General features: G+C 45.4%; 1 protein-coding gene and 1 long non-coding RNA gene across 7 annotated transcripts in view; one reads left to right on the forward strand and one right to left on the reverse strand.

Moving 5' to 3' along the window:
• LOC143766581 (uncharacterized) overlaps window positions 1-18295 on the forward strand; it is a 250057-nt gene that overhangs the window by 120017 nt on the left and 111745 nt on the right. The gene's annotated exons all lie outside the window — the stretch shown is intronic.
• On the reverse strand, window positions 16339-16882 carry LOC143766621 (uncharacterized). Its single transcript, XR_013213604.1, has 3 exons — window positions 16725-16882; window positions 16518-16641; window positions 16339-16434 (listed from the first exon to the last, which is right to left on the reverse strand). It is a non-coding gene; the product is annotated as an uncharacterized LOC143766621 (long non-coding RNA).

The following is an 18295-nucleotide window of genomic DNA, read 5'->3' on the forward strand; positions in this document are numbered from 1 at the left end:
CCCAAGACCTCCTTCGCTCCTCCACACTTATTCGCTCCTCATCCAATCGCCTCCAAGACTTCTCCTGAATATCTCCCATCCTCTGGAACTCTCTGCCCCAACACGTCCGACTATCAACCACAGTCGGATCCTTCAGACGGAACCTGAAAACTCATCTCTTCAGGAAAGCCTACAGCCTGCACTGACACCGCTGCCGCCTCATCACTATCGAAGCTACCGCCTCACGAACACCGGAGCTCCTGCAACCCCCAACCTACTGTCTCCTTCCCCATAATCCTGCAGAATGTAAGCCCGAAAGGGCAGGGTCCTCGCCCCTCTGTATCAGTCTGTCATTGTTAGTTTGTTTACTGTAAGTGATATTTGTAACTTGTATGTAACCCCTTATGTACAGCACCATGGAATCAATGGTGCTTTATAAATAAATAATAATAATAATAATACTGTATGGAGCAATATATGAGGCTCATTATTCTATATGGAGCACTATGTGGTGCACATAATACTGTACAGAGGACTACGCTGTCCGGTTTCTGAGCTATTGATATCACTCATGTAATGTAAGAAGTAAGTGTAATTTTTGGCATTGTACTATATCTACAGGTGTATAATTGTAGCTAAATGTAGATATCTATATCTACAATTTTCTTCTCAGAAAATTAGAATATCATCAAAAAGTTAATTTATTTCAGTTCTTCAATACAAAAAGTGGAACTCATATATTACATTAGTCACTACAAACAGAGTGATCTATTTCAAGAGTTTATTTCTGTTAAGGTTTGGACGCAGCACATATCTGCTCCGTCCAAAGCACTTCCGGCTTTTGAATGCCGGTGATTCCGCATGTGTTCATTAATCCGTGAGGAATCACCGTATCCTATACATTGACATCTCTGCAAGATAGACATGCTGGAAAGACGCGAAGCATGTCCGTTTATGCAGGGAAGCCGGAGGCATCCCTGTGCGCATAGTGGAGAAGGGATTTCATGAAATCCCCTCCACTATGCTGTAACATCTGGCCACTGCGGATGAACGCAGCATCTAACCTACAGCGTTTACTTACCGAGGAAACATACCCTTACAGCCACTGAAAACGTAAAAGTCATTATCTCAGTAAATTAGAATAATTAGCAAAAAACACCTGCAAAGGCTTCCTAAGCATTTAAAAAAGGTCCACTAGTCTTTCAGTAGGCTCCACAATCATGGGGAAAGCTGCTGACTTGACAGATGTGAAGAAGGCAGTCATTGACACACTCCACAAGGTGGGTATTATTATTATTATTATAATATATTTATATAGCACCATTAATTCAATGGTGCTGTACATGAGAAGGGGTTACATCAAAATACAAATATCACTTACTGTAAACAAAACTAACAATGACTGGTACAGAGGGAAGAGGACCCTGCCCTTTGTGGGCTTACATTCTACAGGATTATGGGGAAGGAGACAGTAGATCGAGGGTTGCACTAGCTCCGATGGTGTTGAGGTGGCCATGTGGTCATTACAGGCTGTAAGCTTCTTTGAAGAGGTGGGTTTTCAGGTTTTGTAATAATTATAGGGGATAACTCAGGAGACTCTTTGTGTGGAACATGACAACTACATGACACAGTTTTATAAGTGGTAAAGTCTATATTATCACACGGTGATTCAAACAGGTGCAGAGAGAAACTCAAGTTCACAACACTTGGTGTAAATATTAAACGCAGCTTAGCAGGATATAGGAAACTTCAGAGAAAAATGCAATCAAGCAGAAAGTCTATGAAGCACAGTTATTCTTGAGGATACTTGACACGAATAAATCCTTGTCTTAGTCAAAACACAGATAGATAAGCTTATAAGGCAGTTGAAATCATATCTTAGCTCAACCAGGGAGGCCTGGTTAATAGTCTCAGGTTTTTGCAGAGCAGCAACAGCTTACATGTCCAGCAAATGCAGATGGAAGTAAACACGAGCAGCAGATGAAGGAGGATTACTGGAAACTGGTGTATGCAGCAGGAACTCAGTGCAGAGTAGCAGGATCACCACACAGGTTCACAGGAGCAGGTATATAGCCAGGGAGTAACCAGAGGTCAGGAGCTGGATGCAAGGCAGAATACTCTAGCACAGACTGAAGGCTGGGGTGGAGTTTTATAGCAGGAAGACACAGTGCACATGAGACCAAAGATGCCATCTTGGAAAAGGGCAGTAATGCACAAAAGGTAATAAAAATGTTCAGAGTCCTGACATTACTCCCTCTTTAGAAGCGGCCTCAAGACGATCCTGGACCTGGTTTCTCAGGGAATCTCTGAGTCTTCCTCAGGCGGATATATCCCTGCCATCTTATCAGATATTGGAGCCGATTCCTGTGAATCCTGGAATCAATAATTTCCTCGACCACAAATTGTTCTTGCCCATCAATCACCACAGGCTGTGGAGGTGGCACAACACGTCCCTGGAAGGTATTAGGAGATACAGGCTTTAGTAAAGATACATGAAAAACTGGGTGTACCTTCATAGTCCTAGGCAGCTTCAGCTGGCAGGCCACAGAGCTCACAATACCGTTGATCTTGAAAGGGCCAATAAATTTCTGTCCAAGTTTTTGTGAAGGAACGTTTAACTTCAGATTCTTAGTTGCTAACCACACGGAATCTCCTACCTTTAACATGGGTGCAGGTTTACGGAATATCAGCTGATCTCTTATAATGTTCTTGAGCTATGGTCAGGGATTCCTTCAGAACCTCCAGATTTTGCTTCATCGCAATGTGACAAAACACTCCAGGATCGCCTTTGCTGGGGTCAAAGGTCACGTGGTTTGTGCATTGAATTCTGAGGCGACAGCAGGTTTCCAAGAAGACTGACCTCAGGTCAGATTTATTAAAGTGAAAGCAACACAGAAAAAACAAAACATAAAAATAAATCCTAGCCTGTCCGGCGCTAACTAAACAAATACGTTGCTAACTTAACAACTGGGGGGGGAGCTTCTCCCACCCAGCTAACATCACACAGTCCTTGAGCACTGCTCTCACTCACGTTTGTCTCACACAGACAGGCAAACTGTGTGCCCCAGGCTGACGCCGGAAACCCCCAGCTGGTCATCCTTTATTCTTGCACTCATTAACCCATCATTATCCTGAAGATACTGAGCAGCCTAATTCACAAAGGACAAATACCTGGGCGAGATATACCAGCCCCCGACTACCAGACCGACATGATTCTTACATATCCTCCCCCCCTGCTCAGACCACTCAGGTCGAGCAAGAACACTCTCGAAACAGTGTACTCGGGACAGGGCATCAGCGTTCCCCATCTGCACCCTGGGGCAGTGCTCCACCGTGAAAGAGTAAGCCTGCAGGGCAAGGAACCACCGGGTTACCCGACTATTACGGTCTTTGTGGAGGTGCATCCACTTGAGAGGGGCATGGTCCGTGACCAGCCTAAACTTCCTACCTGCCAGGTAATACTTGAGGGAGTCGAGGGCCCATTAAATGGCTAGGCACTCTTTTTCAACCACGGCATACCTCTGCTAATGTACATTCAGTTTCCGGCTGAGGTAGAGGACCGGGTGTTCAACTCCGTCCCTCACCTGGGAAAGTACAGCTCCGACCCCAGTATCAGAAGCATCAGTTTGGACCACAAACTCGCTGCTGAAATCAGGAGTCACTAGTACGGGCTGAGAGCACAAAGCCCGTTTCAGGCTGTGGAAGGCCTCTTCAGCCGCTGAGGTCCATTTTACCATGACGGAACCCCTCCCTTTGGTAAGATCCGTCAAGGGGGTAGCCATGGCTGCAAAATTGGGTATGAACCGGCGATAATAGCCGGCGATCCCCAGGAAAGCTTGTACTTGTTTCTTGTTCACTGGTTGCAGCCAGCCCTGAATTGCCTGTATTTTGTCAATCTGTGGTTTAACCACTCCTCTGCCAATCACGTAGCCCAAGTATCGGGCTTCTTCAAGCCCGATGTGACATTTCTTGGGGTTTGCCGTTAAGCCTGCGTCTCGCAGGTCATCAATCACCGCCTGTACCTTCCGGAGGTGAGTTTCCCAGTCCATGCTGTAAATTACGATGTCATCTAGGTAGGCAGAAGCGTACTGCCTGTGGGGCCTCAAGACTCGATCCATCAATCTCTGGAACGTTGCTGGAGCTCCGTGAAGTCCAAACGGCATGTAGACATACTGGAACAGACCTTCCGGTGTAGCAAATGCCGTCTTCTCTCTGGCCGCCTCGGCCAGAGGGATCTGCCAGCACCCCTTTGTTAGATCCAGGGTCGTAATGTATCGGGCTTTACCCAGCCGGTCGATCAACTCATCGACCCGGGGCATAGGGTACGCATCAAATTTAGAAACTGCATTCAGTTTCCTAAAGTCATTACAAAACCGAATGGAGCCATCCGGCTTAGGTATCAACACGATTTGACTGGACCAGGCGCTGTGTGACTCCTCAATGACTCCTAAGTCCAACATTGCCCTCACCTCCTGGGAGACGGCTTCACGGCGTGCTTCCGGAATCCGGTATGGCTTCACATGAACTGTGACACCACGCTCTGTAACAATCTCATGTTTCACCAGCTTAGTCCAGCCAGGTTTTTCCGAGAAAAACTGTCGGTTCTGTAACAAAAACTGCTTAACCTCAGATTTTTGTTGTTCCGAGAGAGTCTCGGCAATCTGCACCTCCGGTACGGTAGGTGCGCAAACCGGACGGGGCAAATCCGCCGTTAGGGCAGAGCGGTCTTTCCAGGGTTTTATCAGATTCACATGATAAATCTGTTCTGGTTTTCTCTTACCGGGCTGGTACACTTTATAGTTCACTTCACCAACTCTTTCCATGACCTCAAAGGGGCCCTGCCATTTCACCAGAAATTTACTATCCACCGTAGGGATTAGGACCAACACCCTATCCCCGGATGCAAAGGTACGGACCTTAGCACCTCTATCATAACTTTGCCTCTGGGCTCCTTGGGCCTGTAACATATGGTCCCTAACAATGGGCATGACAGCGGCAATACGGTCCCGCATTTGTGTTACATGGTCGATCACCGTTTTAAAGGGAGTGACTTGACCTTCCCAGGTTTCTTTTGTGACTTCCAACAGTCCCCGGGGACGACGGGCGTACAACAGTTCGAAAGGCGAAAACCCTGTGGAAGACTGGGGAACTTCCCAAACGGCAAACAGCAAATAGGGTAGCAAGTAATCCCAGTTCTTCCCATCTTTGTCTATCGCCTTCCGGAGCATCTGTTTTAAGGTTTTGTTGAACCGCTCAACCAGGCCATCTGTTTGAGGGTGATAGACAGACGTATGCAACTGGTCTATTTGTAAGAGTCTGCAGAGCTCCTTCATCACCCTCGACATAAAGGGAGTACCCTGGTCGGTGAGTATCTGTTTTGGAATTCCCACCCGACTAAACACTTGTACCAATTCTTTGGCGATCGTTTTGGTAGCAGTGGTACGCAAAGGGATGACTTCTGGGTAACGAGTGGCATAGTCCATGATGACGAGGATATGTTGGTGCCCACGTGCGGACCGGGGAAGGGGCCCAACCAGATCCATCCCAATTCTCTCAAAAGGGACTCCAATGATAGGGAGGGGTACCAAAGGGCTACAGAACCGAGTTTTAGGCACAGAGATTTGGCACTCTGGACAGGACTCACAATAGTTACGCACATCATTATGTATTCCGGGCCACACAAAACAATGCGATATCCTTTCTGTGGTTTTCTGTACCCCCATTATATGTCCGTGGGCCAAGTCCAGTACCTTCCGCCGATAAGGTTTGGGTACCACTAACCGTTGCACAATGTCTTCTCCTTTTTTTTTCTACCTGGTAGAGCAAATCATTTTCAAGAACCATGTATGGGTACGCTAGCCTAGTGTCAGGTTCTACAGGTACCCCATCTATCATTTTTACATTTTTCCTAGCCGGAGTCAGGGTAGGATCTTTCATTTGCTCGCTGTGGAAGTCATCCAACTGGACTCCCAAATCTGGCAGGCAGGGTGCCGGATGGCTGTCTGCCTCCGCCTCTCGCTGAGTTTCCTCAGTTTCCTCAGTTTCGCCCGCCATAACTGAGAAGGGGTACTGTAGGTTAGATTCAATAACCTCCCCAGCAACATCTTCCTGTGGGGTCTCCTCTAGGGACTCGGGACCTCCAGATGGCATGGGGGAAGATTCACAGCTACCGTGAAGGAGCAACTGATTCTCCCACAACTGCCAGAAATGGGGAAAATCCCTGCCCAGGATTACATCCTGTAACAATGCGGGAACGAGTCCCACTTTGTGTTGCACAGACCCATAGGGAGTGGAAATCAATATGACCGCTGTTAGGTACGAGCAGGTGTCACCATGCACACACGTTACAGAAAATTTGTCAGATGAACCAGATGGAAGTGCCACCAGACTAGCTTTCACCAGAGTCACCACACTTCCAGAGTCTAGTAATGCCACAACACTTTTTCCATCAACAGATAATTCACACAGGTGTTTCGCTGTATCATTTTGACCCGCATTCACACTCACTAGCCGTGTAACCAAAGACATGCGTTTCTTAGAGCCTGTAACATCGCACTGCATGGGTTCAGTGGTAACAGGACAGTTCGCAGAAACATGGCCCTTCTCATGGCAGCGGAAACACCTAACAGGCCCCCTATTGAGACCACCGTCCAACACTCTCGGTCTCGGAGTGCGAGCAGTCCCGTGTTCCTCCCCCATAGTTTTTGGCGATTTTCCTTCACCCGTAGTCGCTGGAACAGTCTTACCGGTTCCACGAGGAGAAGGCACAGACCGGGTGCCAGCGGTTTCGTCGGGAAGTCCTTCTGCCACGGAATAACGCTCGACCAACTCCACAAGTTGATCCGCTGTCGTGGGATTTCCTTGGCTTACCCACCTTTTCAGCGCTGGAGGTAGTACTCTCAGGTACTTGTCCAGGACAACCCGCTGGATTATTTCTGGGGTTGTCAGTACCTCGGGTTGCAGCCATTTCTTTGTCAAGTAGATCAGGTCGAACATCTGAGACCGCGGCGGTTTATCTGGCTGGTATGTCCACTGGTGTACCCTCTGTGCACGGACAGCCGTCGTCACACCCAGCCGGGCCAGGACCTCAGCTTTCAACTTCTCAAAGTCCTGAGCGACTTTCGGGTCCAAGTCATGGTAAGCTTTTTGGGCCTCGCCGGAGAGGAACGGAGCAATCAAATAAGCCCATCGTGCCTTCGGCCACTTCTCCCTCAATGCCGTCCGCTCAAACGTTGTCAGGTATGCCTCGATGTCATCTTCCGCAGTCAGCTTTTGCCAGTATCGACTCACATGGATCCTTCTGGATTCTGCTTCCGGGTCTGCCTCAGGCATGCTCACCAGGCGCTGCGCCACCTGTTGGAGAAGCTGGCGGTCTGCAGCCGTCATGTCCACTAACTCCTTCAGCTGTGCGGCCATCAAGGGATTAGCTTCACGCTGTACGGCAGTGGACTGTACTAGGGCTTTCACTACGTCTTCCATACTGTCGCCGGTGCCACGTTTTGCCCGCGTTCTCCACCACAATGTGACAAAACACTCCGGGATCGCCTTTGCTGCGGTCAAAGGTCACGTGGTTTGTGCATTGAATTCTGAGGCGACAGCAGGTTTCCAAGAAGACTGACCTCAGGTCAGATTTATTAAAGTGAAAGCAACACAGAAAAAACAAAACATAAAAATAAATCCTAGCCTGTCCGGCGCTAACTAAACAAATACGTTGCTAACTTAACAACTGGGGGGGCTTCTCCCACCCAGCTAACATCACACAGTCCTTGAGCACTGCTCTCACTCACGTTTGTCTCACACAGACAGGCAAACTGTGTGCCCCAGGCTGACGCCGGAAACCCCCAGCTGGTCATCCTTTATTCTTGCACTCATTAACCCATCATTATCCTGAAGATACTGAGCGGCCTAATTCACATAGGACAAATACCTGGGCGAGATATACCTGCCCCGGACTACCAGACCGACATGATTCTTACAGCAGTCAGCCTTTCCTCCACTGCCGGAACTGGAGAATTAATTGGAGACCTAGGTAAGATACATGGATGATAACCCAGATTGGCAAAGAAAGGTGTAAATTTAGTGGAGGCGCTCTGAGAATTGTTATATGAAGATTCGGCTAATGGCAGCAACTCCAACCAATCATCCTGGAGATGGCTGACATAGCATCTTAGATATTGTTCCAGCGTCTGGTTGGTCCGCTCAGTCTGACCATTTGTCTGGGGATGGTAAGCGGATGAGAGACAGACAATAATATTGAGTGCAGAGCAAAACCCCTTCCAGAATCTTGAAGTGAACTGTACTCCACGGTCAGAGATGATCTCATCCGGGACCCCATGCAACCGAAAGACATTCTGTATAACCAAGTTCACTGTATCTTTAGCTGAGGGGAGGCCAGTGCACGGAACAAAATGACCAGCTTTAGTCAGGCGATTAACTACCACCATGATTGTATTCATGCCCCCCGATGTAGGCAGCTCCACAATAAAGTCCATTGATATAGACCCCCAAGGGTGGGACGGAACAGGTAATGGTTGTAGAAGACCTGTAGGTGCCACATGAGGAGTCTTGTAACGAGCACATACCTCGCAAGAGAGAACATAGTCCTTGGTATCCTTCAGGCAAGTTGGCCACCAGAAGAATCGGCTCAGGAACTCTTGTGTCTTCTGTACCCCCCGTGACCAGCCAACTTGGAGTCATGTACCAACTTGAGGATCTGCAGACGGACGACCTCAGGGACGTAGATACGTCGATCTCTGAACCACATGCCACCCTTAAAGACAAGATTAATATCCACAGGTGAGTTGGCCAGAAATACATTACCGTTATAAGCCTCCCTGCACTCCTTCCACAAGTCCTGATCGTGGATAACTCCGATGAAATTGGCATCAGATAGAATGGTCTTGGACGGGGCTCCAGGTATGGAATCCGCAGCATGGATTCAGGATAAAGCATCAGCCTTCCCATTATGAGAACCTGGACGGTACGAGATAACAAAGTTAAATTGATTTAAAAATAAGTTCCAACGAGCCTGACGAGGAGAAAGACATCTAGCGGATCTAAGGAACTCTAAATTGCGATGGTCAGTTAGCACTATGATCTGTTGTGCAGCTCCTTGCAGATGATGCCTCCATTCTTTGAAAGCTGCAATAATAGCCAGCAATTCCCTGTCTCTCACGTCGTAATTCTTCTCTGCTGAGGTTAGTCTATGGGAAAAGAAAGCACAAGGATGTAGCAGACCGTTCTCTCCAGTTCTTTGGGAGAAAATAGCCCCCAAAGCATTATCAGAAGCGTCCACCTCCACAATGAAAGAAAGTGTTGGATCTGGGTGTATCAACAGTGGTGCTGAGGTAAAACAGATCTTAGGCCGATCAAAAGCTTCTTGAGCCTGTGATGACCACTTAAAGGGCTTTTCCTTCTTTGTCAAGGAAGTAATGGGACGGACAATATCAGAAAAATTTCGAATGAAGCGTCTGTAGAAATTTGCAAAACCAAAAAAAGTTGGACCTCCTTAACGTTCTTGGGTACCGGCCAGTCAAGGATAGCCTGAATCTTACCGGATTCCATGTTCAGCCCCTGGGGAGAGATGATATAACCTAAGAACTGTATCTCAGAATGATGTAACTCACATTTCTCCGGCTTAATATACAGATGGTTCTCTTTCAGACGTCTTAAAACAGTTTTGACATGTTCTTCAAGTTCCTGTAGAGAGTCAGAAAAGATTAGTATATCGTCCAAATAGATCACCACAAACTGGTCCAACAAATCTCTGAAAATGTCATTAGCAAGGTGTTGAAACGTTGCAGGGGCGTTACAAAGCCCGAAGGGCATCACAAGACATTCAAAGTGTCCATACCGGCATCTGAATGCTGTCTTCCACTCATCCCCTGGACAAATATGCACCAAATTATAAGCCCCAAGAAGATCCAGTTTAGAGAATACTTTAGCATTGCGGACTCTTTCCAGTAATTCGGGAATCAGAGGCAAAGGGTAACGGTGTCGTATGGTTACCTTATTAAGTTCCCGATAGTCAACACAGGGTCTCAGGGTCCCATCCTTCTTTTTTACTAAAAATATTGATGCCCCTGCTGGTGAGGAAGAAGGACGTATGAAGCCTTTGGCCAGATTTTCATCAATATACTCCTTTAAGGCTTGAAGCTCAGGTGCCGCCAAAGGGTATACGTGACCAAAAGGAATATCTGCACCAGGAAGCAACTCAATGGAACAGTCATAATGCCTGTGTGGAGGAAGCTGATCTGCATTCTTCTTGTCACACAGTTCAGAGAACTCTTTATAAGCTGGAGGTAAAGAAAATACCTGTACATGTGGTTCCGTAGCCGTGGACTCAGGGACAGCTTCTGTTAACGCTGAGTTGCTCCTTGTTGGAAAGATAATCTCCTTTGTCTCCCAGTTGATAATTGGGTTCTGAGAACGCAGCCAAGGAATGCCTAAAATCACAGGAAAATGAGGAGAAGAAATTAGCAAGAAAGAAAGTTGCTCCTGATGATTAGGCTCCAACAAAATTTCAAGGGTTACGGTCTCCTGATCCACAGGCCCAGAGATTAAAGGTGACCCATCCACAGTTTCCATGGTAATTGGAGAGGCTCTTTGCTGAATTTTAATACCATGTTCCTTGGCAAATGCGATATCCATGAAATTGCCACCTGCACCAGAGTCAATCATAGCTGAACTGGAAATCCACTGTCCTGAACACAGGATCTTAATAGGGAGAGAACAGTGAGAGTTCTTTTCCTTCAGCTCCTTGGGGGGTGAATTCATAGAAAGTGAATGGAATACAGCGTTTAAAGGCAGGCTACATTCAGAGATGTCAGATTCATCATCACAGTTGTCATACTCCCCTATTGCTGCTAGCACCTTGTTAGGCCGTCTAGGACACTTAGGACAATTGATCAAGAAGTGGTCAGACTGGCCGCAGTAGAAAGATAGATTTTCACGAAGGCGATGCTCCCGGCGCTCATGTTATGACCTGGTGGTTAGGGAACAACACTGAAATGACCTGGTGGTTAAAAGGACACATGGACAAGCTCTGAGGAGGTGGTAACTTTTCTGACCGCAAACCCTACTCCTAACGCCAACACAAGAAATAGCCGTGGGATGTTCCTGTCTCTCCCTAGACGCCTCGTCACGGCCTAAGAACTAACTACCCCTAAAGATGGAAATAGAAAACTATCTTGCCTCAGAGAAATTCCCAAAAGGAAAGATAGCCCCCCCACATATATTGACTGTGAGTGGAGGGGAAAATAACGTACACAGAGATGAAAACAGATTTTAGCAAAGGAGGCCAAATTCTAATCTAAATAGACAGAAATAGGAAAGGATACTGTGCGGTCAGAATGCAAAACTAAAAATCCACGCAGAGTTCACAAAAAATGATCTCCACACCGACTCACGGTGTGGAGGGGCAAATCTGCTTCCCCAGAGCTTCCAGCTAGCCTGAAAATATCATACTGACGAGCTGGACAAAAGAGACCTAACAAAAGCTGAGAAATAAGGTCCAAAGCAAATGGACTAACAAGAACTAGCAAGAACTTATCTTTTGCTGAGATGAACAGGTCATGAGAAATATCCAAGGAGAAAACTAAATCCCATCTTGAAACATTGACAGCTGGCATGAACTAAAGCCCAGAGCAGGTTTAAATAACAAACCCAAGCAAGGCGATTAGTGAAGGCAGCTGCTACAGCTACTAAAAGGAGCAGCAGTTCCACTCGAAACCACCAGAGGGAGCCCAAGGGCAGAACTCACAAAAATACCATTAGCAACCACAGGAGGGAGCTCCAGAACGGAATTTACAACAGCTCATTGATCTCGCGTCTCTGAACGGAATCAATTTGCATGGGCACCTCCTCCACTTCCCGAGATGTTTTACCTGCAGGCTCTTTGGAAGGAAGGGAAAAGTTAGAAATACGGTTATATGCAGCAAATTTCTCCTGCCTACGCTCAGTAAGGCGAATGTCTATGCGCACACAATGCTGTATAAATGTCTCTAGTTCTTGTGGTGACTCTGAGCGAGCTAGTTCATCTTTTATAATACTAGACAGACCCCTTTTAAAAATAGGCAATTGTGCATAACTGTCCCAATTGGTATCTACCGCCAATCTCCTGAATTCAGTGGCATACTCAATAACAGAACGTTTAGCCTGGCGTAAAGATAACAAAGCAGATTCAGTGGTTGCACGGTGATTAGGGTCATCAAACATTAATGCCATAGCGGCCAAGAAATCATCCAAGTCATTTAACCGTGGGTCACGAGACTCAATCATCGGATTCGCCCAGGCGAGCGCTCGTGAGGTCAGTAGTATTATTGCAAACAATACTTTGGATCTATCAGTAGGAAAACAATCAGTATGCACATAAAAATATAGCATACATTGATTCACAAAGCCACGAAATTTGTCGATCACCATTAAATCTGAATGGGGGCAACTTAGGTGGGCTAGCTGGTGGCTTTGTCCCAGAGGGTAAAGTCACTTGTGCAGCTATTTGCGTGCTTATGTCATGAAAAGCCCGTCCATACTGGGACTCTATGCCAGCAAGTTTGTTTTCCTGGGCTGCCATGCGATTGCTTAAGTCCTGCAAAGTTTGTCCAAACACTTGTTGATTGTGTTCAAAGCTTCCAAACTTCTTTTGCAGACCTTCCACATCTTTCTGCAGTGATCTAATTATGGAAAACACCTGCTCTAATCTGCTCTCTGTAATCATTGTTCCAGCAGTCTCCTTTTTTTTATGGCTAGATTATCCTGTAATAATTATAGGGGATAATTCAGGAGACTCTTTGCGTGGAACAAGACAACAGGACACAGTTTTATAAGTGGTAAAGTTTATATTATCACATGGTGATTAAAACAGGTGCAGAGAGAAACTCAAGTCCACAACACTTGGTGCAAATAATAAACGCAGCTTAGCAGTCAATAGGAAACTTCAGAGGTAGATGCAAACAAACAGAAAGTCTATGAAGCACAGTTATTCTTGAGGAAACTTGACACTGGAATCTGGAGAAAGGAGTAGATAGTGCCAAGCCTGTTCACGGTAACTATCTATTGAGCTGCCAGGTGTTAGGAGTCGGGATTCTCCCGCTGTGCAGGATGGATCCCAGGCATTATCTGGTTCTGTGGTCTCCCATTCAGGCCCGGCTGCTGCGATTGCTTCTCAGCACAGATGTCAGTCCCAGTGTCTTGCTCAGGCTCATGGTATACGTTTGGTTACTGCTAGCTCTTCAGCCAAGTCCATGGTAACCAGTGATATGCAGTTGCAGCCTTGTGCTCTGGAGTCTAAGTTCAGGGATCACCTTACTGAGCATGTCCGTGATGTGGCGTCTTCTCATTGATGGCCAGATGCTAGTTGCTCGGATGATGTGGCAGCTCCGGATTGGCCTACAGGCGATGTCATGGCTGACTGGGCATGACTGTTTGGGGTGGAGCCTAGTGTACAAAAGACTTTCAGCGGTGCATGCGGGCGCGCGATTGTCATTTACGTTTGGTGTGTGAGGGTGGACAGTTTACCACGCTGCCTGCACGTTTGTGTGTCTGCCTTTGCTTTGAGCCTGTACACATTGGCAGGCAACTTGTACACTTATACGGTTTCGTACCCATGACTCTCCGCTTGAGTCTCTAGTCTGCTACATGCTTTGGGTGCTTGTCAGGCACAGGTTCGGTAGTGTCAGGACTGGGGTAACTAGCAGCTTGGCTTAGCATCTGTTTCGCCCTTGTGTTCAGTTACAGAGCAAGCTCAACCCTTACGCTATACTTAGTGAAAGCGACATGGTATTGGATCTAGCTTCATAAGAGTTCTTTCTATTGGCTCAGCATCTGCTTCATTCATGTGTGCAGTTAGCACAGTTTATTTGTAGAGCAAGCCTAATCCACGTGCTAACGTCCATGTAACTTAAACAGGGCTTAGCACTTAACACTCTAAGTGTAGTATCTCTCCATGAAGCAACTGAGCTTGGTACTCGGTGTTCTGATCACACTGTGTGGCATTAACACAGTGTGTGTAAGGTAACGCTCACAGTTTTGTTCCTCATTATTCTCACTAGCAGCAGGGTTCCTCTCTGAATGGTGGACCCCGGGTTGTGATTGCCAACCTTAACACCAGGTGACCATGAACAGTGCCTACAATACATTTGCAGACCCAACTATTCCAGCAAGGTCTTTATTTTAATAGCTAAAAGGCGCTCCTTCGTTTCTTAACCCTGCCATGTGCCCAGACAGCAGTGGACAACTGTATATAGGGTATTGTCAGATTCATGAGAAGTTGGAAAATAGTTTTTGAGGCAAATTTGTTTTCTTTTATCTATTGGAAAGAATCCCAAAGTTATCACCACATAAAGTGACACACGACAGATCTCAAAAATGGGGACTGATTAGGAACACAAAACTGGCTGTGGGAAGTAGTTACATTAGAGTATTTGCGGCACTAATTATTGTGGCAGCACAGTGGCTTAGTGGTTAGCACTGCCGCTTTGCAGCGCTGGCGTCCTGGGTTCAAATCCCACCAAGGACATCTGCAAGGAGTTTGTATGTTCTTCCTGTGTTTGTGTGGGTTTCATCCCAAAGACATAGTGATAGGGAATTTAGATTGTGAGCCCCATCGGGGACAGCGATGATAATGTGTGCAAACTGTAAAGCGCTGCGGAATATGTTAGCGCTATATAAAAAGAAAGATTATTATTATTGTAGTCAAAAACTGTGAGTATAGATAATAACACATCTACTGAAATTATCAAACCCAACAGTCTTCTTCAGTAAAAATAAAAGAGTAACTAGTGATGAAACTTCTCAGATGTAATTAGAGTAAGTGGCTCTTGGCAATCTAAACTATCGTAAGGGCCAATGTTTTCAATCAGGTGAGTTTCAAGAAGAAATTTTAGATATTTAAAAATAACCTTTTATAATACTGCAGCGCAGAGGTGCCTTAAACTTAGATCTCGGGCATTTGGAAGAGGCAAAGGAGACTTTTTTTTAAAGACTACCAAGGAGTTACAAACTCCTATACGTGAGGCAGGCCGATCTCACCACAATCAAACAATCATACAAAATTAACCTGTAAAAGACATAAAGTAAAAAATATGTTACACTCCCAACAACAACAACAACGTATGTTTGGAGTGAGAACTACAAAATTAAACCGGAGTTGTACTCAATTTCTGGTGCTACTAATAGTCCTGAGCAGAAGAGTAGAGAAAGTATTAGTGCCCCCATTTCAGGAGAGATTGTGCAGTAATTCCTTATGATAGAAAACATTATGTAATTTATGACGCGGAGTGATTCCATGAAACCAGGATAAAGGGAAAATCTCTTGTTATTGTACAGAAATTCACACTTGGCCTCACTGCAAATTTAATGTTGTCGATCATAAATGCGAAGTTTGGCCAGAAAGACTGGACCTGGTCTTGTAGGGACCATATGATCACATTCAGCAGCACAGAAGAGAGAGAAGGTAGATTCATCCAATAAGATAACAGGTTATAGGAAGCCAACAGCATCATTACCCTCCGCTTTCCCTTACAGGCCCATCATAGTATTTTTCTTCAAGTGATTTTCTAACTTGTCAGCACATTCTACATATGAGGTTATTTGTCTTTGTAGTTTACAGATCTGGGCAGGTAATAATAATAATAATAATAATTTTATTTATATAGCGCCAACATATTCCGCAGCGCTTTACAACTTATAGAGGGGACTTATACAGACAACAGACATTACAGCATAACAGAAATCACAGTTCAAAACAGATACCAGGAGGAATGAGGGCCCTGCTGCTCGCAAGCTTACAATCTATGAGGAAAAGGGGAGACACGAGAGGTGGATGGTAAACGGACAGCGTCTTATAATCTCAGGAGGTAAGTGGATCCTCCAGGTTGTAAGGCCTATAGAAAAGAGGTTTCAATGCCCAAAGTCATTTGAACAGTTTTGGGTAGAGAAGGATGTTGTGGTCTAGAGGCAAAATGGTGATCACACGATTGCGATACGGCCGGACCACACCAACGATAAAGCAGCCACAGCCGGTGACTGAGAAGAATCTGTGACTTGTTGTATTTAGTGGTCACTACTCACCTGGGTAGTCATATGTAGGAATCTCCTCTTTACACCACTCATCACCCCTCACATATGTCTCTGTAGTATTAATATGGGTCAGATCTTCACCCTGAAACAAATATTGTAAAAGTCACACACAGATGGAGAAGTCACATCTATGATCAGCTCTAATCCTGCCATCTCCACCGTTCTCATTACACAAGTATAAAACATATAATACTGGTGGATAAAACAAGACTGAGCACAAGACCTTCACAGCCGTCTACACATCATAGGGAAGATCTTATGACACCTTCTCTCCATCTACCTGATGATCCAGAGGAACATTGGGATCTTGTTAACAGTTCTGTGGAAGAAGAGGACGGGGACATCTCTCTGGTGTTATCCTCTTACTGGATAGATCTGGAGGAAACACACACAGAGACTGAATTCATTCTTTACATAAAGATAATTATAGGCCGTGTGTATTTAGTCCTGTCTATTACCTGGTGATGTGAGGGGCTGGGGAACCTCCATCATGACATCCTTGTACAGATCTTTGTGTCCTTCTAAATACTCCCACTCCTCCATTGAGAAATAGACAGCGACATCCTGACACCTTATAGGAACCTGACACATACAATGATACCGTCATCCCCCCGATCCCTTCATAGCGTTACTGTATAATGTCCCAGCATTCCCAGCAGTGTCACCTCTCCAGTCAGCAGCTCAATCATCTTGTAGGTGAGTTCTAGGATCTTCTGGTCATTGATGTCCTCATGTATCAGGTGAGGTGGAGGCCCCGTGATTGAGCTCAGGAGTCTTCTCCGTCCCTCAGACACAGGGTCCTGACCGCGCTCACTAGAGGTCTTCTTCACTACTGTGTAATCCTGGTTACGGAGAGACACATTAATAACTCTCACTACAGACATTTCCAGAGTCCTCACCTCTCCAGTTCTGTCCATCTGTTATTCCCATAGACAAGAATGATGTAATGTGACGTCATCAGAATCTCTCACCTCTCCAGTAAGCCGGAAGAGGATCTCTAGGGTGAGGTGTAATATCCTCTCCGCCATCTTGTCTCTGGCCATATCCATCCTTAATGGGTAAATTATGAAAATCTTATATAGATCTTCACTGAGAGGATCTGATATTGTAGGAACCTGAATGAGAAGATGAGCCAATGTAACATCATAAACATCCTGTGTAATAATACAATTACTGGAGATAATAAGGGAAACATATGAGGAGATGTATTATTTTACAGTATTTAGCTTTCTTTTTAACAGCTATATTTATAAAGCAGAAACTCTGTGTGTGGTAGCCCGTGCAATACAAAATCAAATGTTTCATTTGGTTTGAGTGAAATTTTGCACGGCCCATATTTAACACCAGACTAAAAATACTGTGAACATTGAAACTCAAAATATCCCCCCTTCATTATATTTGGACCTTAGAATTAAGAGTCTATAGAAATGAAGAAGAAAATGGGTGTCTATGTGTCAAATGCAAAATGACAGATGTTGCCCAAAAGGTCCTGAAGATTTAGAGAGACAGCACCTAAAGAGTCGCTCTTAAAGGGGAAGCAACCATATCGTCACTAAGGTTGGGCAACTTGATAAGTCGCTCTAAAATCTGTAATTATGGCAACGGCAGAAGTAACTGGGGTCTCATTAATGAAAATTGCCTCAAAGTAAGATCGTTCTGCAACTTTCAGCATTAAAGCTACTGTGATAAAGTGAAAACTGAGCTCGGATTGTTTGCTATGGACAACTAGAAAAGTCTGACTGGGACAAATATATCACAAAATAGTTTTGATGCTTCCTGTAGCAAATCAAGACCCAACATTTTTACAAATTTACTGTTAGGGAGATGAACAGATACAAGCTGATCGACCTTGTGAAGTTATACCTGAGACAAAAAGACATTGTTTTGAATTTGCACAGATTTTTTCCATCAACACAATCAGTTAGTAAACCTTTATAAAACAGCCTTAGAAAGAATGCCAAGTGCGGAATATCAGGGTGTAATAAGAGCAGACAAGACACCGGTTGGTGGCACAAAAGGAGATTTACTTCTCCCGGTGTTAATGAAGCAGCTATTGTAATGGTTGGACGGGACTTTCTAAGCCGAGATATAATTATTCAGCGACGAAGCGAAAATCTTCAGCATATTACAGAAACACATAGATCATATGATGCTCTGCAATATCCTATAATATTGTGGAATGGCCAAGATGGCGATCACTATAATCTAACAGACTGATCCCAACACTGCTAGGCCG

The sequence above is a fragment of the Ranitomeya variabilis genome, chromosome 4, assembly GCF_051348905.1.
Source record: "Ranitomeya variabilis isolate aRanVar5 chromosome 4, aRanVar5.hap1, whole genome shotgun sequence".
Classification (NCBI taxonomy): domain Eukaryota; kingdom Metazoa; phylum Chordata; class Amphibia; order Anura; family Dendrobatidae; genus Ranitomeya; species Ranitomeya variabilis.